This window comes from Lactuca serriola, chromosome 8, assembly GCF_051521515.1.
Source record: "Lactuca serriola cultivar US96UC23 chromosome 8, Lser_US96UC23_V15, whole genome shotgun sequence".
Classification (NCBI taxonomy): domain Eukaryota; kingdom Viridiplantae; phylum Streptophyta; class Magnoliopsida; order Asterales; family Asteraceae; genus Lactuca; species Lactuca serriola.
In genome coordinates this window covers 121,515,205-121,528,829 of record NC_136415.1, presented here as the reverse complement: position 1 = coordinate 121,528,829, position 13,625 = coordinate 121,515,205, and positions in this window count along the sequence as shown.

Below are 13,625 nucleotides of genomic sequence, written 5' to 3'. Positions count from 1 at the left end.
TTTGAGCATTCTAACACTTCCTAAGTGTACATGCAACCCTAAATACCTTGGATCTATGTTTTCTCTATTATACATGCAAATAAGAACTTCCAAGGTATTATCCTAATCTAGCATACATAACAATGACTATAGCAAGATAGAATACATACCTCTTTGGTGTAGAATGTCTTCATGAAGTTTGAGTGCCTAGTGCCCCAAGTGTGACACCTCAAATGGAATCACAATCATCAAAACACTTAGAATGACTTGAGAGAATTCTACACTCACCAAAATCGGCTAGCCCTTTCTTGAATACTACTAGTGGCCAATTTTTCCTCAATAATAAGATGCTTATATAGTTACACAATTAGGGTAAACTCTTAATTGTCATGGCTTTCCATTTCCTTGGATCCATGGGTACAAATACACCATGGAGCATCCATGGACCATCCTATGGGTTTTAGCCCAACTTGATTATCCATGGAGCATTAGCCCACTATACAAGTATGGATGATTTACACTATCAACCCATATATTTAATTAGTCTTCTTTTGATCACTTAATTAATCCTAGATTAATTCTTGATCAATACTAATTAAATAATCTTATTATTCTTATTATTAATATACTAGAACTTATAATATATTAATAACCATAAGTGTCTTATTTCTCTCATTCAAGTGCATGATGGTATGCAACCCAAATGGACCATGCCGGGTCGGGTCAAGTCTTACCAATTATTGTTATGGACTTAGACATTAATCCAACAAAATTATCCTCTTAGTTCTAAGTACAAGTATCCAAGTAAGTGAATACAGGATAATGCACCTATGTAAAAGTGTTCCTGTATGGAATTCATGTATGTGTGTCCATGTAACAGGTAAGTATATGTGAACATATTCATGTATCAGGTAAGCATCTGTAAGTACTCATGTATCAGGAAATGTACTAGTATAGACTCATGAATGAACTGACTCTTGTGTGATTCCTTGTAATAGAAATAATGTTTGATATCTTCAAATTATCCCTATGATAATTTACTAGTAATATAACTGGTTGATCATGTAGGTTTATACACTCTTACTACTCAAGGGTGTGGGAAAACTAAATGAAAGATGCAAACTATAACATCAATACATATTTAAGGGTATAAGTGTATATGCATAGTTTAGTTCAAGAATGAAAAATGGTTTTGTAAGACATCTTATGTGTTTTGAACAATGATTAACAATAACCTGAGGTCATTTCAATATACATTTCAAAGGTAAAACTTTTGATAACAATGTGTTTTTAAGATTTGAAACCAATTCATGCATCACATTTTGTAGTATGTGAAATCTGTTTATAAAAATACGTGTCAATGATTTAATAACATGTTTGTTTCTACTTGTATTTCCCCCCCCCCCCCCCACTAAAGCATTTAAAATCATTTAAAACATTGATTAGGGGTATGAACTCACTTGGAAGTTTGAAGATAGCGAGATGGAAAACCGGGCAGAGTTTCGTCTCGGGAAACGGATTTTTCTCGGGATTCTCGGGAATCTTGGGAGTAAAATCGACCCTCGGGACTTGAGCAAAATGACCAGGGCTTCGGGTCTGAACAGGCACGGAAAACGAGGCAAAACGCAAGAAAATAGAGAGAGAATGAGCAAAATTTCCGGAAAGCCTGGCATTCTATTTATAGGGGATGAGAAGCCTCACGTACGCGGGGCGTACGCTCATACGCAGCGCGTACGCATACGTCATGCATGAGCGAGTCCTCGACTGCCTCGGCTTCGGATGGGATGGATCGGATCGGACGGGTCGGATGGGGCGGGTCGGTAGCTTCGCATAGGGGCGACGTGGACGGTTCGGAGCCCTTGATTCGAGTACGCGGGGCGTACGAGGGTACGCAGGGCGTACTCCGGTCCTATCTGCTGACTCCCCTTTGGATATTTCCAAGAGTTTTTATTTATTTTTATATTTATTTTAAATAAACTTCTAAAATTCATATCTTCTTCATACGAACTCCGTTTTCGACGTTCTTTATATCCACGCGTAGGTGAGACTAGGATCTACAACTTTCGTTTAGATTCCGTTGGCAAATTATGAAATTATTTTTATTATTTATTTATTAAAATGACGTGATTAAGGAATTTCTTTAAAAATGCATAACTTCTTTATCTGACGTCGGTTTTTGCCAGACCTTTTACCGTTGAAATACCATTGACGAGACCTTCGATTCTCGTTTAGGTCATTCCGGCCAAAAGTCGCTCGATCTCCGATTCGAGTTTTTAGCTGTCTGTTGCTAAGCTGAACTTGGAAAAATCATAACTTCAATATACGAAGTCGGATTTGGGCGTTCTTTTTACGTACGATCATGGTTTAATGACATTTAAACATAGAAGGCATTTAAATAGAACTTTTTGGACATTTTATTATCAAAGTTAATTTTATTAACTCAAAAGTGGTTACAATACTTGACTTTTTAGGTCATTACAAAGAGTTGAAATATCAGGTTGTCACATCATCCCCCCGTTAGAGGGAATTTCGTCCTGAAATTTAAAGTAGTAAAGATACTAGTGAACATGAAAGAGATGAGGGTACTTTTGTTTCATCTGATCTTCGTGTTCGCATGTGAATTCAGGTCCCCGCCTGGCGTTCCAGTGAACCTTCACGATGGGTATGCGACTTTGTTTTGTTTGTTTGACCTCTCGGTCCATGATTTCTACTGGTTCTTCCACAAAGTTGAGGCTCTCGTTGATCTCGATCTCGTCAAGTGGAATAACAAGAGTCTCGTCGGATAGACACTTTTTCAAGTTTGACACATGGAAGGTAGGATGTACATTATTGAGTTCTTGCGGTAGATTGAGTTTGTAAGGTACAGGACCGATTCTCGCAAGAATCTCGAAAGGCCCTATGTATCTTGGATTTAGCTTCCCACGCTTTCCAAAGCGTATCAAGCCCTTCCAAGGTGAGACCTTCAGTAGGACTCGGTCGCCTACCTGGAAGTCCAATGGTTTCCTACGCTTGTCAGCGTAGCTTTTCTGTCGGTCTCTAGAGGCTTTCAATCGTTCACGAATTTGAATGATCTTCTCTATCGTTTCCCGAATGATCTCCGGACCTGTGAGAGTGCTTTCGGGAGCTCGTCCCTTAGCTAACTGGGTATCACCCACCTCAGCCCAGCACAAAGGTATCTGCACTTTCGGCCATAGAGAGCCTCGAACGGAGCTGTCTTTATGCTCGTGTGATAACTGTTGTTGTAGGAAAACTCGACAAGAGGTAAATGGGTATCCCAAGCTTTTCCAAAGTCAATCACACATGCATGCAACATATCTTCTAAGGTTTGGATAGTTCTCTCACTTTGCCCGTCGGTCTGTGGATGGTAGGCTGTACTCATGTCCAGCCTAGTTCCTAGGGAATTTTGTAATGACTGCCAGAACCTCGAAGTGAATTTACTATCTCGGTCTGAGATGATAGATAAAGGAACACCGTGCAGCCTTACAATCTCCCTAATGTAAGTTCTGGTAAGTTTCTCCATCTTGTCTGTTTCTTTGATCGGTAGGAAGTGTGTAGACTTGGTCAGTCTATCGACGATGACCCATATGGAATCAAGTCCACCCGTCGTCTTGGGCAACTTGGTTATGAAGTCCATAGTGATCCGCTCCCACTTCCATTCTGGTATCTCCGGTTGTTGTAGAAGACCAGAGGGTTTCTGGTATTCAACCTTGACCTTTGCGCAAGTAAGGCATTTACTCACAAAGGTAGCAATATCTGCTTTCATGTTAGGCAACCAGTATAACTTTTTAAGATCCAGATACATCTTATCTGAACCCGGGTGGACGGAATAACGAGTGTTGTGAGCTTCAGTCATGACCAAGTCTCTGAAGCCACCGTGTTTCGGTGTCCAGATCCGATCCATGAGGTATAAGGCTCCGCCACCCTTGGCTTCTAGGTTCTTATCCATCCCTCTAAGGGATTCACCAGCCACGTTTTCAGGTTTCAAAGCGTCGAGCTGAGCCTCCTTTATTTGCGTGGACAAGTGTGAATGGATAGTTAGAGTCAAAGATTTGACTCTACGACCAGTATATTCTTTCCGACTTAGGGCGTCGGCTACTACATTGGCTTTACCCGGATGATAACGAATTTCACACTCGTAATCACTAAATAACTCGACCCACCGTCGTTGTCTCATGTTGAGCTCTTTCTGGTCGAAAATGTGTTGTAGACTCTTATGGTCTGTAAAGATCATGCTTTTTGTACCATACAGGTAATGTCGCCAGATCTTCAGAGCGAACACCACCGCTCCTAGTTCAAGATCATGGGTTGTGTAGTTAACCTCATGTGTCTTTAGCTGTCTCGAGGCATAGGCGATGACTTTACCTCGCTGCATCAGAACACATCCAAGTCCTTGATTGGATGCATCGCAATAGACAATGAAGTCTTCTATCCCTTTGGGGAGGGATAGTATCGGGGCGGTGCACAAGGCTCGTTTGAGCGTTTGGAACGCTCTTTCCTATTTCTCTTCCCAGTCAAAGGCCACGCCTTTCTGGGTCAGGGTTGTAAGAGGTTTCGCTATGCTGGAGAAGTTCTGAATGAACCTGCGATAGTAGCCAGTGAGACCTAGAAATTGACGAATTTCGGTAGGTGTCTTTGGTGCTGTCCCGTTCTCAATGGCTTTGATCTTGGAGGGGTCCACGTGTATACCTTCTTCACTAACCACATGGCCCAAAAATTCGACTCGCTGAATCCAAAATTCGCACTTTGAGAACTTCGCGTAGAGCTTCTCCGATCGCAATGTCTCTAAGATTTTACGGAGATGTAGACTATGTTCCTCCTTACTTCGAGAGTAGATGAGTATGTCATCAATGAAGACGATGACGAATTGATCCAAGTAAGGACGACACACCCTATTCATCAGATCCATGAATACTGCGGGCGCGTTAGTTAATCCGAATGGCATCACTACAAACTCGTAGTGTCCATAACGAGTTCGGAAGCCTGTCTTGGGAACATCCTACTCTAACACTCGTAGTTGGTGATATCTGGATCGCAGATCTATCTTCGAGAAGTAGTTGGCTCCTTGAAGTTGATCAAACAAATCGTCAATGCGGGGCAAAGAATATCGATTTTTAATGGTATGTTTGTTGAGTTCTCTATAGTCGATGCACATGCGAAACGATCCATCTTTCTTCTTGACGAATAAGACCGGTGCTCCCCATGGTGAGAAGCTTGGTCGAATGAATCCCTTCTTGAGAAGTTCGTTAAGTTGACTGGAAAGTTCCTGTATCTCATCCGGTGCCAGACGATAAGGAGATTTGGCTATTGGGGTAGCTCCTGGCACTAAGTCGATTCTGAACTCGACTTGGCATTGCGGTGGTAAACCGGGAAGTTCTTCTTGGAATATGTCGGGAAAGTCGCGTACTTCTGGGATTTCCAGGATGTTCTTCATTTCTTGACTGGTATCGACGACGTGTGCGAGAAATGCATGGTACTCCTTCCGCAAGCACTTCTGGGCTTGAATGCATTAAATGATGCGAAGGCTCATACTGGGTTTGTCGCCGTAGATAATTAAAGTTTCGTTGTTAGGAAGGTTAAGACGAACTGCTTTTTCGAAGCACATAATGTTGGAACGAAGAAGACTCAACCAATCCATACCGATGATAACGTCAAAACATTTAATTGTGACTGGCATGAGATCTATCTTGAAAGTATGGCCATCCAAAGTTAAAGTACAACCTACGAATATGCAGTTTGTACTCTCTGTTTTCCCGTTAGCCATTTCTACTGTGAATGAATTATCTAGTGCACATGGTTTTTGTTTAAGCAGGTGTGTAAATTTGTGACTTACAAAACTTTTCTCGGCTCCACTATCGAAAAGTATGCAAGAATATGAGTTATCGAGGAGGAACGTACCAGTAACTATCATAGGATCAACTACTGCTTCCTCGTGGCCTAGGGCCATAAGTCTTCCTACCCATCCAGCCATTCCTGCTTTAGGGCAGTTCCTCTTGTAGTGGCCCACTTCGCCACATCCGTAGCAACCTTGGCCCATATCGACGTTAGGAACCTGGGCAGCTTGAGCTGTTGGAGTTTGGCAGAAGCGGCGGTGTGCCCCTTCCTGTTGTAGTTGGTGCATTGCATCTCCTTGCAAGGCCCGCGGTGGTGGAAGTTGCACTTGGTGCACTTCGGGAGAGACCCAGCATAAGTTTTTGCTGGAAAGGGGTTCGCGGGGACAGCGGGTGTCACTGTGGCAGCATTGATTGCCACAAGTTGTTGTCTTTTGGAGGATCCTTGTGAAGCCCCCTTTTTCCTCTTAGACCACACTTTCTGGTTGTTGCCAGGGCTGGACTCTTGGGGTACGGGTGTAGGGATTGTTGTGTTCTGAGGTTTCCGGTGATCAATAAGAGATTGTGCCAGTTCCTTGGCACTATCAAAGGTAATAGGCCTGGAAGCGATCACATTTAACTGGATCTGGGGCGACGGTCCCCAGATATATCTCTCGATCTTTTTGCTCTAGAGAGCAACCATATTCGGGCATAAGTTTGCCAAATCACAGAACCTATTTGTGTAGGTAGTGATGTCGGATCCAACCATTTGTAGACCCCATAATTCTTGCTCGAGTTTTTGTATTTCACCTCGAGGACAGTATTCTTTCATCAGCATGTCTTTCAACTTTTCCCAGCCGATGGAATACGCCACCACCAAAGTTAGATAGTTAACATGGCTGTTCCACCATGTTAGTGCTCGGTCAGAGAAGGTACAAGTTGCGAACTTGACCTTGTTGCCTTCTTGGCATCCGCAGATCTAGAAGACAGATTCCATCTTCTCAATCCATTGTCTCAACACCATAACACCCCCAGTTCCATTGAAGCTGCGGGGTTTGGCGTTCGTGAAATCCTTGTAAGTGCATTCCCGAGGGTGTCCATGGCTTTCGCCGTGGTTCGAGGGAGGTGCACCTGTTCCCAATCCACCAGGGACAGGAGCGTTGATTGCTGACACAGCAGCTACAACTGTTGCTGTGAAAGCTGCCTGGAACATGCTGGCATCAAAAGGATTAGGTGGTTAAACAGGTATAGGCGGTGGTGGAGGTGGTGGTATCGGTGTTTCGTTGATTGGATTACGCCTTGTACTTCTGCGTGGCGGCATCTTTAACTGCACGCTTTAAAAGATGACGACATGGATAAGAATAATTGATAAATGAATGTGTCTCATGGACTAATCCCTATAGTCCAACAACAGAAGGAATAGCTAAGATAGACGACTGACTAAGGTACTTATAGTAAGACCAAATACCCATATGGTATTTCTTTATGGTTGTGTTGGTAAGTTTTTAGACTTGTTGCCATATCACAACCATTCTTGGGCATATTCTATTCACTCCTCGGACCAGCATAGTTGATCAGGCTATGCCATTCCTAAGACTGACCATATATCCCGATGCTTACTTGTGATATTCAACAATCGTAATACTTTTGTTCTTGTCGTTGTGACACTGATTTTAGTATGAATGCAGGCACGTATACTTTGTTAAATATTTTATTATTTAAAAGCATAACTCCGAGACAGAGTGTTTTAATCCCGTTGTATTTATAGTTAGTATATCTTTTATGGGTTGATATACTATATTCACTATAAACAATGCTCTGATGCCAATATGTCACACCCCAAAACCACGAACGGCGGAAACGTTCAGGGGTGGAGGACGTCATGTACAGTATCACAACAGTGTAATATAATAAACAAGCAACAACATCATCCATTTCATTATAAGTAAAGTTTAATACATGTGTGTTCTTTCATTGTAATAAGACACCAAAAATATACAATCAAAATAAAAGACGAGACTTGTCTGCTCCGTCTTCTCAAAACCTGGCCTCTGTACCTGTCTACTGATGACCTGAGAATACAAGTTATTTTGAAAGCGAGTATCAGCTTTAAAGCTGGTGAATTCATAAATATAATAGTTTCATTGCCTTGTTTGTGAAAATCTGTTATGAAGGCCATGTAAACCTTTAAATGAAAATGTTGAGGTAAGTATGAAATCCCTAGAAAAACCCTTATTTTCTATAAGTATGAAATGTAGTCTTCTACCAAGACCCGAATGTTCTGTACGTATGAAGTGTAGTCTTCTACCAAGACCCGAATGTTTTGTAAGTATGAAGTGTAGTCTTCTACCAAGACCCGAATGTTCTGTTTGTAAAATGATAGTTTTTCCTTTGTATTGACTAGTACTAAAAGTGCTTAGTCTAACTCATCGTTTATGTGAATGTATCACAAAATAAAGTAAATAGGAAAATGTACTACTGTAAGTGTTGTCGCTGGGTACTAGGACCAACACAACATCGCATTAAGCGAAATGTATAACCTAATGAACATCCGAAGATTGTCCAATTGTCCTCTGTAGCAGCAACAGGTGGGTGGAAGGGTTAGTCCCAATCGATCTACCTAATATAAATAGTAACCTGAGACCTCCGTAGATGGTCATCGACCACTGGTGCTAATCAGTGGGGTTCGGAATGGTAAGTCCCGCCTAGATATCCCATTGAACCGGGATAGGAAAGATAATTTACACATAAAGTACTAATAAATTATCCTCTTAGTTCTAAGTACAAGTATCCAGGTAAGTGAATACAGGATAATGCACCTATGTAAAAGTGTTCCTGTATGGCATTCATGTATGTGTGTCCATGTAACAGGTAAGTATATGTGAACATATTCATGTATCAGGTAAGCATCTGTAAGTACTCATGTATCAGGAAATGTACTAGTATAGACTCATGAATGAACTGACTCTTGTGTGATTCCTTGTAATAGAAATAATGTTTGATATCTTCAAATTATCCCTATGATAATTTACTAGTAATATAACTGGTTGATCATGTAGGTTTATACACTCTTACTACTCAAGGGTGTGGGAAAACTAAATGAAAGATGCAAACTATAACATCAATACATATTTAAGGGTATAAGTGTATATGCATAGTTTAGTTCAAGAATGAAAAATGGTTTTGTAAGACATCTTATGTGTTTTGAACAATGATTAACAATAACCTGAGGTCATTTCAATATACATTTCAAAGGTAAAACTTTTGATAACAATGTGTTTTTAAGATTTGAAACCAATTCATGCATCACATTTTGTAGTATGTGAAATCTGTTTATAAAAATACGTGTCAATGATTTAATAACATGTTTGTTTCTACTTGTATTCCCCCCCACTAAAGCATTTAAAATCATTTAAAACATTGATTAGGGGTATGAACTCACTTGGAAGTTTGAAGATAGCGAGATGGAAAACCGGGCAGAGTTTTGTCTCGGGAAACGGATTTTTCTCGGGATTCTCGGGAATCTTGGGAGTAAAATCGACCCTCGGGACTTGAGCAAAATGACCAGGGCTTCGGGTCTGAAAAGGCACGGAAAACGAGGCAAAACGCAAGAAAATAGAGAGAGAATGAGCAAAATTTCCGGAAAGCCTCGCATTCTATTTATAGGGGATGAGAAGCCTCACGTACGCGGGGCGTACGCTCATACGCAGCGCGTACGCATACGTCATGCATGAGCGAGTCCTCGACTGCCTCGGCTTCGGATGGGACGGATCGGATCGGACGGGTCGGATGGGGCGGGTCGGATGGGGCTGGTCGGTAGCTTCGCATAGGGGCGACCTGGACGGTTCAAAGCCCTTGATTCGAGTACACGGGGCGTACGAGGGTACGCAGGGCGTACTCCGGTCCTATCTGCTGACTCCCCTTCGGATATTACCAAGAGTTTTTATTTATTTTTATATTTATTTTAAATAAACTTCTAAAATTCATATCTCCTTCATACGAACTCCGTTTTCGACGTTCTTTATATCCACGCGTAGGTGAGACTAAGATCTACAACTTTCGTTTAGATTCCGTTGGCAAATTATGAAATTATTTTTATTGTTTATTTATTAAAATGACGTGATTAAGGAATTTCTTTAAAAGTTCATAACTTCTTTATCTGACGTCGGTTTTTGCCAGACTTTTTGCCGCTGAAATACCATTGACGAGACCTTCGATTCTCGTTTAGTTCATTCCGGCCAAAAGTCGCTCGATCTCCGATTCGAGTTTTTAGCTGTCTATTGCTAAGCTGAACTTGGAAAAATCATAACTTCAATATACAAAGTCGGATTTGGGCGTTCTTTTTACGTACGATCATGGTTTAATGACATTTAAACATAGAAGGAATTTAAATAGAACTTTTTGGACATTTTATTATCAAAGTTAATTTTATTAACTCAAAAGTGGTTACAATACTTGACTTTTTAGGTCATTACAAAGAGTTGAAATATCGGGTTTTCACAATATTCCTCCATTCTAGATATCGTGAGACATGATATCTAATCATTCTCTCTGTACTATTTCTCGACTTCCGATTTATGACGACTGACTAATTGAACAAATCAAATTAGCCCTAGCCCGGCCGAGCATTTACGTTTTTCATCACTAAATCATCGAGGGGCCTAAAGATATCGCTTTTATCCTACTTTGGATAAAAGGAACGGATAAACTTTGATTCAATGTTCGCTTGCACTTACTCACCGAATCACACACAACAATATGTTTTATAACACCAAGTTACTGGTGCGTTTACATATTATCAATGTGCAACCGATTTGCAAGATACAACTCACACATCTCGGTTTCAACAATATAAGATGTTATCATCTCACCAATCACTCGTGATACAAATCATGGATTAATCCAAGTGAGCATGGATTTAATCCAATGCTCAAATCATATTCATAAGCACTTATGAACGTTGCAGCAAACATTTGCTTATGTCTAATACTCTTAAGACAATCCACACACCAATTCATGACAGTCTTTATTCATACCTACTTCCAAAATATGAACGACTGTGGCCCGTTCGAATAATTTGACTGTTCTCAACTAATTAAATTATTCAGGAAGTCAAAACATGCAAAGTGAAACACAAGAATAATACTAATCCCATATGGCCTCAAACCTTTGAGCATAAATAAAACACCTTTTATTTATCAGCATATCGATTACTCATTATTTGTTGTTTCGGGTAATCAACTTCTTACTTGAATTATTACACTTGTCCCATGCTCTTATCACGCACACAATTTTTACCTATGGTTCTTACTTTGTGAAATAGATCAAATGAACACATTTCCAATCATACTTATTTCACAACTCCAAATCCTTTTTCATAAGTGAAAGAATATCAAATTCTTGCCATTATAGAATATGCTAGATTCTAATATTTTATGCAATGATCCTCTTGTAATGTCACTGCACTAAAGTCACAGTGACTATTGCCAATAATATTACAAAGTCCTCTATCGGAGATTTTTACTAGCCAATTCTTTAAATGTGATGTCTTTCACTCAAAGTACATTCCTTTGAACATCCTTTTGCATAAAATTTCTAATCTAGACATAGAATCTTAATATCTAACTCCCAATATGGAAACCTTTCCATATTTTCCGTATGACAACTCATTCTCAATAGAATCTTATCTATTCATAATAATGTCGATATTGATCCATGCAATACTAAACTTCCAACTATCCACAAGCGACCAATCCTTTGCGAACTTTGGATTGTCCTTTGATAGTTGTTTAATTATCTTAGTCAAAACCGATTCTTGTCCTTTTTCCCTCTAAATGCGCTATACATTTCGAAAATTTTAGAATGGTCAAATATTATAGAATTTGCAATCAATCCTATACCCGAAGCGTATGGGACACGATGCATAATGTCTTACATGAAGATTCGATACTTTATCAATCTTCTGCCATAATATTTTATGTGCTACGTTCTAAAAAATTCGAACTATGAAGAGGAATGTCGTAATCATAATCGGATTTTTAAGAACGCACAATGTTTCCTTGACTAAATTATTAACATTCCACAACCTAAGCCTTTAGATTTGAAATGAAGCATAACATTCTCTCCCTTAATTATAGCAAAACAACTTTACAACCCTTACGACTTTGCAAGGCGTAACTCTTGTTTTTCTATAATTAATATTACTAACTTGCAATACTTGGCTTAATAATCATACAATCATAACATTTATGCTCCCACTATCATGATGATTATTATAAACATAATATTTATCCTCCCACTAGCTTTGACATGTATTCAGAAACCGGCTTAACTTCCAGAAAACAATACTTATTGAATTTCTTAAGTTCATGTTTCTAATACTTAATGCTTTGATAATCCTTTATCTAAGCTTATACACCTTTCCCTTAGATAGCTCTTATGTGTGTCTAAACAATTCAGACTAATTGCCAAACCTCACAATTCGAATCATGGAAAGGGATACCGTAACCGTAATCGAATTTGAGAATACAATTTCACAATCACTATCTTCTTAAAATCTCTATTAGTGAAAGCATTTCCTCACAGTCATTTTCATGAAGGAGGGAATCTTATGACACTTAGATTTTAATGGTGTATGTGTTCCAATCCATGTGAATTTGTCAAAACCAAGGTTTATGACAAATTCAAACTCATATGGACCGAACTTTCTTAATCTTGACTTCTTGCCTTATGGTAACACAACTGCCCACCATGTCTTCCAAGTAGTTAAGCAGCTCACCCTTTCCTATCAATGTACTTTCCATTGATCAAGGTCCTTGCCTTTTATGCATTCAAATGAGAACTCATAGAACTCACATGCATAATTACCTCGATTGGAATGGCACAGAAACAAAATAGTGTCAACACGATAGATTGTAAACCTCAACGCGTGTTCTAGTGATGATCGATAAGGTTTATTTTGATTTGTTCTTGAAACCTTTCAAGACTATTAAGACTCCCAATGACTCCATGACATATAAGATTCTCTTGTCAATAAACATTTCTTGACAAACAAATATTCAAGAGTTAGTGTAGTTTTTATCAAAACACTTCATAAATTGGTCCTAGTCGGTCTTTGTCTTATCCAAGACATCACAACTTTCCACATTTGATGAATGCTATAAACCGTCTTAATAATTTTAACTTAATGTCGCAGTCTTAACTCTAAGACTTGTTTTGGAACGAAGTATGATTGACTTCTTTATTTAACCATTTCTTCAATTCTTGATTCCTCTACTTAGACATACAATTGTACTAAGACTCACTTAGAGGATCAATTGAGATATGGTTCTTAATCATTAAGACTTATCATAAAGTATAAAAGGTACTCTCCCTTCTTCTTAGAATGGAGAAACTTTTATCTTTCTGCCTACTTGATTCTTCCTATCCGTTCTGCTATTGATATAAACTTTTCAATCAATTAAGAATTACACTTAATCTTATAAGTATAATCATATTTACTAAACCTTTAGTAAATCATGACGAATATCTTTGTTACTCTTATGGTGGACTTGATTAACATGCAACTTTTTTTACTCGATCTTCTAGTCCTTCACTTGACACTTTTTCAATGAATTAGTCTAATTTCCAAATATGAAATTTCACATTCATCATGCAACCAAGTTGCATGATTCCAAGTTTCTGTCCAATTGAAACTTGGGCGATGAGAAACTTTCCTTATTCGGTAAATTTCCATAATTAAGAATCAAATCCATTATTGATAATAATAGAAACATTCAAACATCAATTTTTTATACACGCCATTGCAATGATAAGTAAATAATATAAAATCAAATTTTA